Below are 11,384 nucleotides of genomic sequence, written 5' to 3'. Positions count from 1 at the left end.
CTTTGAAGATGACCCGGAAACTACAACTAATCCAGAATGCGGCAGCTAGACTGGTGACTGGGAGCGGCCGCCGAGACCACATAACACTGGTCTTAAAAGATCTACATTGGCTCCCAGTACGTTTCTGAGCACAGTTCAAAGTGTTGGTGCTTACCTTTAAAGCCCTAAATGGCCTCGGTCCAGTATACCCGAAGGAGCATCTCCACTCCCATCGTTCTGAGGTCCAGCGCCGAGAGCCTTCTGGCAGTTCCCTCGTTGCAAGAAGCCAAGTTGCAGGGAACCAGGCAGAGGGCCTTCTCGGTAGTGGCGCCTGCCCTGTGGAACGCCCTCCCATCAGATGTCAAACAGAAAAACAGCTACCAGATTTTTAGAAGACATCTGAAGGCAGCCCTGTTTAGGGAGGCTTTTAATGTTTAAAAGATTATTTCATTTCATTTTTCTGTTGGAAGCCTCCCAGAGAGGCTGGGGAGACCCAGCCAGATGGGCGAGGTATAAATAATAAATTATTATTATTATTATTATAACGCATTGAGCATGGGAGGCTCTGCACAGCTGCTTGAGTAACTTCCCGGGTGTCTCAGCCCTTCTTAATGGATGAAGGAGCTGTAAGTGAGATAGGGAGGGAGGAGTGGGGTTCCAAATATGTATGGAGGGCACTGTTTTTCATGCTGCTGTGTCTCAATTGCCCCTCTCTTCTGTGCATGTCAGCTGTCATTCTTACAAGCTCCCCCACCCATCATTTCCCATAGGAAATATGTTGGGTGGATTGTAGCTGGTTAGCTGACAACCCAAAGAGTGACAACCCTCATCCTGGGAAAGTGACAAGTGGGGTGTCGCAGGTTCTGTCCTGGACTCTTTGTTCAATGGCTTTATAAATGACTCTGATGAAGGTCTTGAGAGGATGCTCATTCCATCTGCAGATGACACCAAACTGGGAGGGGTAGCCGATGCCACGGAAGACAGAATCTGAATTCAAGATGACCATGAGAGATTAGAGAACTGGGTCAAATCTTTAACAAAATGAATGAATTCCAATATGGATAAATGTAAGGCAGGAAAAACCAGCTGCACAAATATAAGATGGGGAACATCTGGCTTACTAGTACTACATATGAAAAGGATCTAGAGGTCTTAGTGGACCACAAACTTAACATGAGTCAACAGTGTGATGCAGCAGCAAAAAAGCTAATGCTATTCTAGGCTGCATCAACAGAAGTCTAGTGTCCAGATCAAGGGAAGGCATAGTACGTACTACTCTTTTCTGCCTTTGTTAGACCACACTTGGAGTACTGTATCCAGTTCTGGGTGCCTCAGTTTAAGGAGGATATTGACAAGCTGGAGCATGTGCAGAGGAAGATGATCAAGATGATCAAGGGTCTGGAAACCAAGTCTTAGGAGGAATGAGGGAGTTGGGTAAATTTAGCCTGGAATAGAGGGGACTGAGAGGAGATAGGATAGCCATCTTCAAATATCTCAAGGGCTGTCCCATGGAAGCAGGAGCATGCTTGTTTTCTCCTGCTCTAGACGATAGGACTTGAACCAATGGCTTCAAGTTACAAGAAAGGAGAGTCCGACTAAACACTGGCAACAACTTTCTGACAGAGGGAGCTGATGGACAGTGGAACGATCACCCTTGGGAGGTGATTGGAGGCTTTTAAGCAGAGGTCTGTCATGGATGCTTTAGTTGAGATCGCTGAATTTCAGGAGGCTGTACTAGATGACCGTTGGTGGCCTGGGTGCCCTTGGTGGCCTGTGGTCCATTGGAGCAAAGAGACCTGGATTCAAATACCTACTCAGCCATGAAGGTTGTTGGTGATCTTCACCAGTGTTAAGTACCATTGCTTCAGGGGGAAGTATTAAACTACTGTGTCTGGTCATTGCAAGGAGGCTACCTGCGACCTGTGCTCTCTCCAAGTCCGCTCCAGAGTTTAGGGGGGGGGAACCCCAAACAGACTTTGGGGAAACAGTGGGATGAGAGGGAGGAAAGTCCTGTTGTGCAAGTGAAAATCCTTGCGATGAAGGGTGCTACATTGGGTAAAGGGACCCCTGACCATTAAGTCAAGTTGTGACCGACTCTGGGGTTGCGGTGCTGATCTCACAATACTGGCCGAGGGAGCTGGTGTACAGCTTCCAGGTCATGTGGCCAGCATGACAAAGCCACTTCTGGCGAACCAGAGCAGTGCACAGAAATGCCGTTTACCTTCCTGCTGTAGCGGTACCTTTCAAACTGCTAGGTTGGCAGGAGCTGGGACCGAGCAACGGGAGCTCACTCCGTTGCAGGGATTCGAACCACTGACCTTCTGATCAGCAAGCCCTAGGAACTGTGGTTTAACCCACAGCGCCACCTGCGTCCCAACTCTGGGTACCACACACACCATATTTTAGTTCCCAAGAAATCTTGAAGATAATTATGGTGATATCCAGTCCACATTATCACACGTGTAGACCTTTGTATTCTGAGCTGTTTCTTAGTGTACGTACTGGAGATGTGTATGAAAGCTGTCAGGGTTTTGTGGCTTATTTTCTGTATGCGGATAGCTTACTTATGAAAAATTATTAATTAGGGTTAGGAACTGAATCCTGGATTACAACAAGAATCCATAAGCTTCTTTTGCAATGCATTGTATTGCATTGCAATCCTTTAATCCACAATTAAAACTAACAATTGGATATGTTGGACATAAACCACAAATCATAATTAAGCCACATTATCCATATTGCTCTAAAGATTTGCTCTTGGGGCTTTTATGATATTATTAGCCTGCCCCTTTTTTGCTGGTATAGTCACTATGGCTTTAAAAACTTCATGGCATACAGAAATTTAGCTTATTTTTCCTTGGACACTTTCTGATGCAAAGAGCAGTCTTGAAGTGCTCTTTCAGAAGCCACTCCCTCAAAGGGTCCCTTTAAAAATCCGACCGCCTGTTGTCCACTGCTCCTCTGGGCAGGGACTTCAGTGCCATTTTTTCCTCTTGCTCCACATGGACTTGAGCTGCTGCTTTCTGGGGGCAGCAGGACGGGGAGGAGTTGGGAATGTGATTGTGTCACAGTGACAAGTACCCAATCTGACTTGACATGGCAATACCCCCTGAAGGGGCAAGGGTAGCCAGTTCCTGCCCTCACTCTGGATGGGGAGGAACAGAAATGCGGCTACTGTTGTGCTGCTGTCACCTTCTAACTAAAACGGGTAAAACTTCACAGCTCTGTTTTCAGCCTTCCCGCAATGCTCCTTTCTTTACTGCAGCTCTGAGGGCCTGGCCCTGCTGATTGCAAATCATAGGTTCATCACATTTCCTTTCACCAAAATAACCGACTCCTTATTTGCTTTTAAGTCCAGGCAGTACTGGTAGTTGTAGCACAAATGAAATGAGCATGCAAGAGTATTCCTTGGTTTGATGAGGGCTGGATGTTTGTCCTAGGCATGAAATCATGCGGTGTTCCACGGGAGCACCCACATTTTAATCTGACATGCCAAAGGACTTAAGAGAGGGTGAGTTTGCATATAACGGAGCATTCCACTTGCCCCTGCTGTCTACAAGTAGGGTTGCAAATGTACTGGAAGGATGGAGCATGGAGATGAAAATAGTTATGCATGTACACACTGGAAGAAAACACCTAGAAACTGAAAGGGATGATGGAATAACAGTTTCTATATTCATGGATTTTGTTAACAAAGAGGAATCAAATGAGCATGAGAAACCGAAAAACATGATTTTTTATGCTCTTGAGTTTTAATGTGCTTTCACTGTGTAGCCAATGGGACTGTAAACCTTTTCTCTGCACTTTCATGCCTGGCTGATTATTATGTTTTGCCCTTTGCTGGAATACCGTGTACCTTCTATGGTCTTTAAAAATGCTACTCTTTACAATGAATCATCATACGTATTTCAGCTAAACTTCAAGGACCATTTAAAGCTGTTTAATTTTATTGTATATTCAGAGCAATGACTGAATGGAAAATGCTGCAGTTAAGTTCACCTTGGAAGTATATATATCCTCACTTTCCTCCTGTATGTTGAAAATAAAGTGTTCTTGTACTGTAATACTTCTAATTACCTTTTTGACTGAAAAAACTTGCATCTCATTAAATGTTTCTTCCCCCACCAGAAAAGCAGATAATGAGTATTGAGCTCAGCATGCAGATTCACACTTTCACTTCCATCCCATAGCATGCTGAAATCACCCATATTAATTAATTTTGTATAGTGCAGGTCTCAAGGCAGCTCACAGGATAAAATCACAACATAAAAACACAAAATACACAATCAGAACAAAAACAACTCAATAACACCCCCCAACACATTTTAAAAGGGCATTGGATTTACCAGTCTGATATTAGAAATGACAATATAGAAAAGCCAGTAAGGGAACATTTCACCTCCCAGGACAATCTCTAATGAACCTTAAGGTTGCTTTCATTAAACAAAGACTCAATTGAATTACAGTGAATTACATTCAAGAGGTTCAGTCCACTTGTGGGCTGAATTCATATACTGTAACGGATTCTGATTGTGCTGCACTCAATTATTTACTTTATTGTCACAATCCAAAAGGCCTTCTTTGGGGGCATTTTGGGACCAATTCCTGCTTCAGAACTCTTGCAATGCATTTCCATGATTCACAGGAATCAATCGATGCTAGAATTGGAATATTAGGAACAATCTTTTAAAATCCATTGGATGTTATAGGTGCTGACGGAGCAAATTAACTTTGGATGTTTTCACAAAGGAAGCATTTGACCTGGATTTCTAAGGCCAGATAAAGTCAAGAAAGGAAATTAAAGGCAAATTCTTTTTGCATACCAGATGTCAGGACCTTATCAAGGTTGCTTAAAAGCCTGATAAGGGGTTTGAGAAGGATTTGGAAGGTATGGAAACAGGCTTAATGATTCCTCTCTACCTTCTGTCTGCAGTTTCATCTGTGTTTCTTGCTTTCTTGATAAGATCATGGAGCTTATGAGAACCAATATGGTGTGCAGGTGGTTAGAATCTGAAGACTCATCTGGGATAGCAAAATTTATTTCTCTACCCAGTGAGGTGATTTCAGGCAAATACTCCCTTTGTCTCCTTCATAGATCACTGCCTTGTCCTGGCAAAGGGGCTTGAATAACTCAGAGAAGCTATGAGCTATGCCATGCAGGGCCACCCAAGATGGACAGGTCATAGTGGAGAGTTTTGACTAAACGTGATCCACCTGGAGAAGGAACTGGCAAGCCACTCCAGTATCCCTGCCAAGAAAACTCCATGGACAAAGACAACAGGCATATAAAAGTTATGACGCTGGAAGATGAGCCCCTCAGGTCGGAAGGCGTCCAACATGCTACTGAGGAAGAGCGGAGGACAAGTACAAGTAGATTCAGAGCTGATGAAGCGGCTGGGCCAAAGCCGAAAGGTCGCTCAGTTGCGGATATGCCTGGAAGCGAAAGGAAAGTAAAGAAAAATATTGCATAGGAACCTGGAATGTAAGAACCATGGATGGAGGTAAGCTGGATGTGGTCAAAAATGAGATGGCAAGAATAAATACTGACATCCTGGGCATCAGTGAACTAAAATGGATGGGAATGGGCGAATTCAGTTCGGATGACGGTCATATCTACCATGTTTCCCGTATTTTAAGACGTAGTCATAAAATAAGCCATGGCAGGATTTTAAAGCATTTGCGGAATACTGCATAAAACATACCCCCAAAATAAGACAGAGCACCCAGCAGCGCTAAGTTCTTGGAGTGCCCTGCAGCACCGAGCGCTCAGAGCGCCCAGCAGTGCGGGCAGAGCACCCGAGCCAGCGGCTTCACCTCCACCTGGCCCGGCCGAGGAGGCCTGCCGCCTCGGCATCTGGAACCAGCTGCTACTGCAGCACCCAGCAGTGCCCCAAGCCAGCAGCCTGGCCTGGCCGAGGAGGCTGTAAGGTAATAAAAACCATAATTTTTAAAAAAATAATACATGCCCTGAAAATAAGACATCGCGGTGTTTTTTTTTTTTTTGAGGAAAAATAAATATAAGACTGTGTCTTATTTTCGGGGAAACACGGTACTACTGTGGGCAAGAATCCTATAAAAGAAATGGAGTGGCCCTCATAGTCAACAAAAGAGTGGCAAAAGCTGTACTGGGATGCAATCACAAAAATGACAGAATGATCTTGAAACGAATCCAAGGCAGACCTTTTAACATCACAGTAATCCAAGTTTATGCACCAACTACCAGTGCTGAAGAAACTGAAATTAACCAATTCTATGAAGACTTACAACACCTTCTAGAAATGACACCAAAGAAGGATGTTCTTCTCAGGGCCATCTTAAGCACCTTTGGCGCCCTGGCGCCGTGATGCGACAGGCGGGCGGGCTTGCTGCACAGCGGAATGGCCAGCGGGCCGGCAGGCGCGGCTGCGTGGCTCCCCCGGCGGGTTAGCGCCGTGGCACCCTGCGCCACCCAGCCTGGCCGTAGAGCTGGCCCTGGTTCTTCTCATTATAGGGGATTGGAATGCTAAAGTAGGGAATCAAGAGATAAAAGGAACAACTGGCAAGTTTGGCCTTGGAGTTCAAAACGAAGCAGGGCAAAGGCTCGTAGAGTTCTGTCAAGAGAGCTAGTCTGTCAAGAGAACTGGTCATCACAAACACTCTTTTCCAACAACACAAGAGACGACTCTACACATGGACATCACCAGATGGGCAGCATCAAAATCAGATTGATTATATTCTCTGCACCCAAAGTTGGAGAAGCTCTATACAGTCAGCAAAAACAAGACTTGGAGCTGACTGTGGCTCAGATCATCAGCTTCTTATAGCAAAATTCCAACTTAAACTGAAGAAAGTAGGAAAAATCACTGGGCCAGTAAGACACAGTCTAAATCAAATCCCTTATGAATACACAGTGGAAGTGAGGAACAGGTTTAAGGATTTAGATTTGGTTGACAGAGTGCCTGAAGAACTGTGGATGGAGGCAGCAACGAAAACCATCCCACTGAAAAGGAAATGCAAGAAAGCAAAGTGGCTGTCCAATGAGGCCTTACAAATAGCGGAGGAGAGAAGGCAATCAAAATGCAAGGGAGATAGTGAAAGATACAGGAAATTGAATGCAGATTTTCAAAAAATTGCAAGGAGAGACAAGAGGGCCTTCTTAAATGAGCAATGCAAATAAATAGATGAAAACAACAGAATGGGAAAAACTAGAGATCTGTTCAAGAAAATTGAAGATATGAAAGGAACATTTCATACAAAGATTGCCATAATAAAGGACAAAAGTGGAAAGGACCTAACAGAAGCAGAAGACATCAAGAAGAGGTGGCAAGAATACACAGAGGAATTATACCAGAAAAATATGGAGGTCTCGTACACCCCAGGTAGTGTGGTTGCTGACCTTGAGCCAGACATCTTGGAGAGTGAAGTCAAATGGGCCTTAGAAAGCACTGCTAATAACAAGGCCAGTGGAAGTGATGATATTCCAGCTGAACTATTTAAAATTTTAAAAGCTGATGCTGTTAAGGTGCTACACCCAATATGCCAGCAAGTTTGGAAAACTCAGCAGTGGCCAGAGGATTGGAGAAGATCAGTCTGCATCCCAATCCCAAAGAAGGGCAGTGCCAAAGAATGCTCCAACTACCGCACAATTGCACTCATTTCACATGCTAGAAACGTTATGCTTAAAATTCTACAAGGCAGGCTTAAGTGGACCGAGAACTCCTGGAAGTGCAAGCTGGATTTTGAAGGGGCAGAGGAACCAGAGACCAAATTGCAAACATGCGCTGGATTATGGAGTAAGCTAGAGAGTTCCAGAAAAACATCTACTTCTGCTTCATTGACTACGCAAAAGCATTTGACTGTGTAGACCACAGCAAACTATGGCAAGTTCTTAAAGAAATGGGAGTGCCTGATCACCTCATCTGTCTCCTGAGAAATCTCTATGTGGGACAAGAAGCTACAGTTAGAACTGGATACGGAACAACTGACTGTTTTTTGCCATGTTAACTCTTGAAAATAATCAGGAACCAGGAACCAGCAGAGTACAGTAGTCTAGAGCAGGAGCCATGGGCAGCTGTGGAGTGGGGCAGAGCAGTTGCCCAATCCCTGTGGAGAAACCATAATCCCCTGATCCCCAGATTTCATTTTAATTATTTTTAGGAGTATTTCTAGCATTTCTAGAACCTGAGATATGAGGTGTCATTCTTCTCGTTCCTTTGTGGGAAACTAGTCTGCTCCCACCTTCTTTTGTCACCCCTCTGGGACAGCGGAGGGTAGAGGGGGATCCCTCCTAAGCAGGGATGGGGGAGCTGAGGAGCAGCTCTCTTTCCCTCCCCAATTGCTCCATGGTGGCGATCGCTGGGCTGTGCCAAAGAACCGCCTCAAGGGTAGCTGCTATAACCAGGGATCAGTGGCTAGACAAGCAGGTTTGCTCGAGCAACGGCAGAGAGCAGCTTCATAATCTTCCAGTCTTGAGTATTTAATTGGCCTAGGAATTGTACCCCATATTCAGTATCTCTTTGCTGATAGTTAATTATGCATTTCCTGTAATTTTGTCCTGACCGTCCCTGCATACCAGCTGAGTCTCTGGGCAAAATAAATGAACCACAGAAGGTTGCTAGGCAACAGAACCTCAGGGCTAACCAGTGGATGCTCAGTCGGTTTCTGCTTGCTCAGTCTCTGGCATATCCTCCTGTGGAACTGAGGGAAATGTGAGAGGGAAACCACCATGCAGGCCACAGGCTTGGTCTAGTCTAGTCCATCCCAGCTCGTTTGCATTACTACCCTGCCCTCTTTTCCCCACCCTTCATGAAGGATAATTTGGCATTTGCAGGACCCTATTTCACAGCCACCCACTTCAATTCCAGAGCCATTAAACTAGAAGGCAACAAAAGACCACCTCCCTGCTGCAAATGAGGCCCTCCGTCCATTGGCATTTTCTTCCTGCCCTGAGCAGCCCATGCAAATCTGCACTCTGGTGTCCTGGAAGACCCACTTCACTATAGAGGGGGCTTATGGGAAGGTTCTGCCACTGTGGTGGCACATCTGCTTTACGTGCAAAAGGTTCAAGTTTCAAACCTTGACCTCTCTGGCTAGGGCTGAGAAAAATTCCCTAACCCCTCTCATCTTTAGTGATGGGTGGGGAGACTTGAGTGCTAAAAAAGCAGGTCAAGGGGGCAGTTTTTCTGAGCAAAATTCTCTCCCTGCTTTGTAATCTTATCGCAGGTGGAGGGGGGTGTCTTCCTCTGCCACTGAGGGGGTTGGTAGAAGATAAGCAAGAGATTCTAGGAAGGGTAGCAAAATAATCTGAAACATCTCAGCATGCAGAATCCTTCCACAAACCTGCTGTTTATTCTGAATTACCAACACTTTCTTCATTATTATTTTTACAGGGTGCTATCTACATGAGAGGGACACGGGTGGCGCTGTGGGTTAAACCACTGAGCCTAGGGCTTGCCGATCAGAAGGTTGGCGGTTCAAATCCCCGCAACGGGGTGAGCTCCCGTTGCTCAGTCCCTGCTCCTGCCGACCTAACAGTTCAAAAGCACGTCAAAGTGCAAACAGATAAAAAGGGACCACTCTGGCGGGAAGGTAAACGGCGTTTCCGTGCACTGCTCTGGTTCACCAGAAGCGGCTTGGTCATGCTGGCCACATGACCTGGAAGCTGTACGCTGGCTCCCTCAGCCAACAATGCAAGATGAGCGCCGCAACCCCAGAGTTGGTCACGACTGGATCTAATGGTCAGGGGTCCCTTTACCTTTATCTACATGATAAACTAATTTACCTGTGGCTATGTATTTATTTTTGCACACATACACTATTACATTTTTTTGGTGCCATTTTAGCAGCATGGTTTTTTAATCAGTCTTTAATTTGCACAAAAGTGTGTGTATTTCTGCAATTCAAAAGGGGTTTCAGTGCAAGGCTGAATGTGTGGTCCCTGGAGCCGAATTGCCCAGGGGTGAAAAGCTGATGTGCTTATTTTGTTTTTTTTAGAAAGAGCTAAAGGATAACAAGAGGGAAGGAGGGTGTTTAAAGGAACCCACTCAGCAGCTGATTGCAAGAGTTCAGGGAGGGAGATAAGAGACCCTAGCTCCCTTCCCGGCCCGCCCCCTTGCCCAGGCCTCCATTGTTGTGTTTCCCCAGCTGACATGTGACTGGCTGATTAGATTATCTGTCTGAAAACTAGAAATTGCTCCCTTTCCTTTCCTAAAGAACCTGCAGAACTGTGAGTTGAACCCCATAAAAACAGGATTTTTTTCCCTTTGCAAGGCAAGCTCAACAACTTTGAGCTGATCCTCAAAAATGGAACTTTCCCCCTTTGCAAAAAAACTGCACAACTGTGAGCTGATGCTCAATAAATGGGGCTTTCCCCATTTGCAAAAGAAGCTGTACAACTTTGAGCTGATCCCAAAAAAACCCAGGGCTTTCCCCCTTTCCTTCTCTAAAAAATTAGGTGCGTATTTTGGTCAGGTGCGAAAAATACGGTAAATTATTGAGCTTTAAAAAATTGATCTAAAATGGATTTTTAAATTGGCATGTTCATAATTGGGTATTTCCTGCCAACTCAGCAAGAGTGATATGCCACAGTCACCAGTGTGGACAGAATATAAAATGTGTGGAAGGTCAACTACAACAGAGCAACGGAGCTGATTTGGTATCACCAAGAGCCCCCAGTCTGCGCGTTCAGATAGTGAAAGCCTCCTCAGTGACATCCTACCTGGCAGCTCCTGAAGTTCCCACTCAGCCAGCTCAGTTCTGCTGGCCCTCCCTGCTGCCTGCTGGGTCCAGGAATAGTGACTATGGGCCTCCCAATGGAGGCAGAGATATGCCAACACACATCATTCTCACCCTGCTGAGGTTATTCTAGCATGTGATAGAATAGAGAAAATTGGGTTTGCAGGTAGACACAGAAGGAGACCATTGGAAGAGCCCCTCTTGTAGCCTTCTGCTCCTCAATTCAAACATCTCCCTTAAGAAGGTTGGGGCTCTCTGTGTTGCATTTCAGACCTGTAAGCATAAAATATGGTGGGAATCTGGAGAACGTTGGCATTATTGATTATCCCAACCACTCTCAACCTAGGGCATTTCCAGACAACCTGTTTATTGAGCATCCATCCTGATTTGTTTGCAGGGAGGCTAGATTATTTTTTTGTGGCTGGGATAGCCCAGTGAAATGGGCAGCATATAAACAAGTAGTTGTTGCTGTTGTTTGGGGAGGTTGGGTGGTCTGGATCAAGGCAAGTCATCCCAATCCTAGGTGTTTCTCCAAGAGTACACCCTGATTACGCCATGGAGAAGGAGATGTCCTGAGTTTACTATTTCCTCTCATGTTCCACTGCCAAATCTGGTCAGGTAAGTTTGGGGACCGAATGTCAGCCTTCAGGAGTATTAATAAAAAATGGATAAAGGAAGAATCAAGGATGTAT

The sequence above is a fragment of the Zootoca vivipara genome, chromosome 1 (assembly GCF_965207765.1).
Source record: "Zootoca vivipara chromosome 1, rZooViv2.hap1.1, whole genome shotgun sequence".
Lineage (NCBI taxonomy): Eukaryota > Metazoa > Chordata > Lepidosauria > Squamata > Lacertidae > Zootoca > Zootoca vivipara.
Note: the sequence above shows the minus strand (reverse complement) of the source record.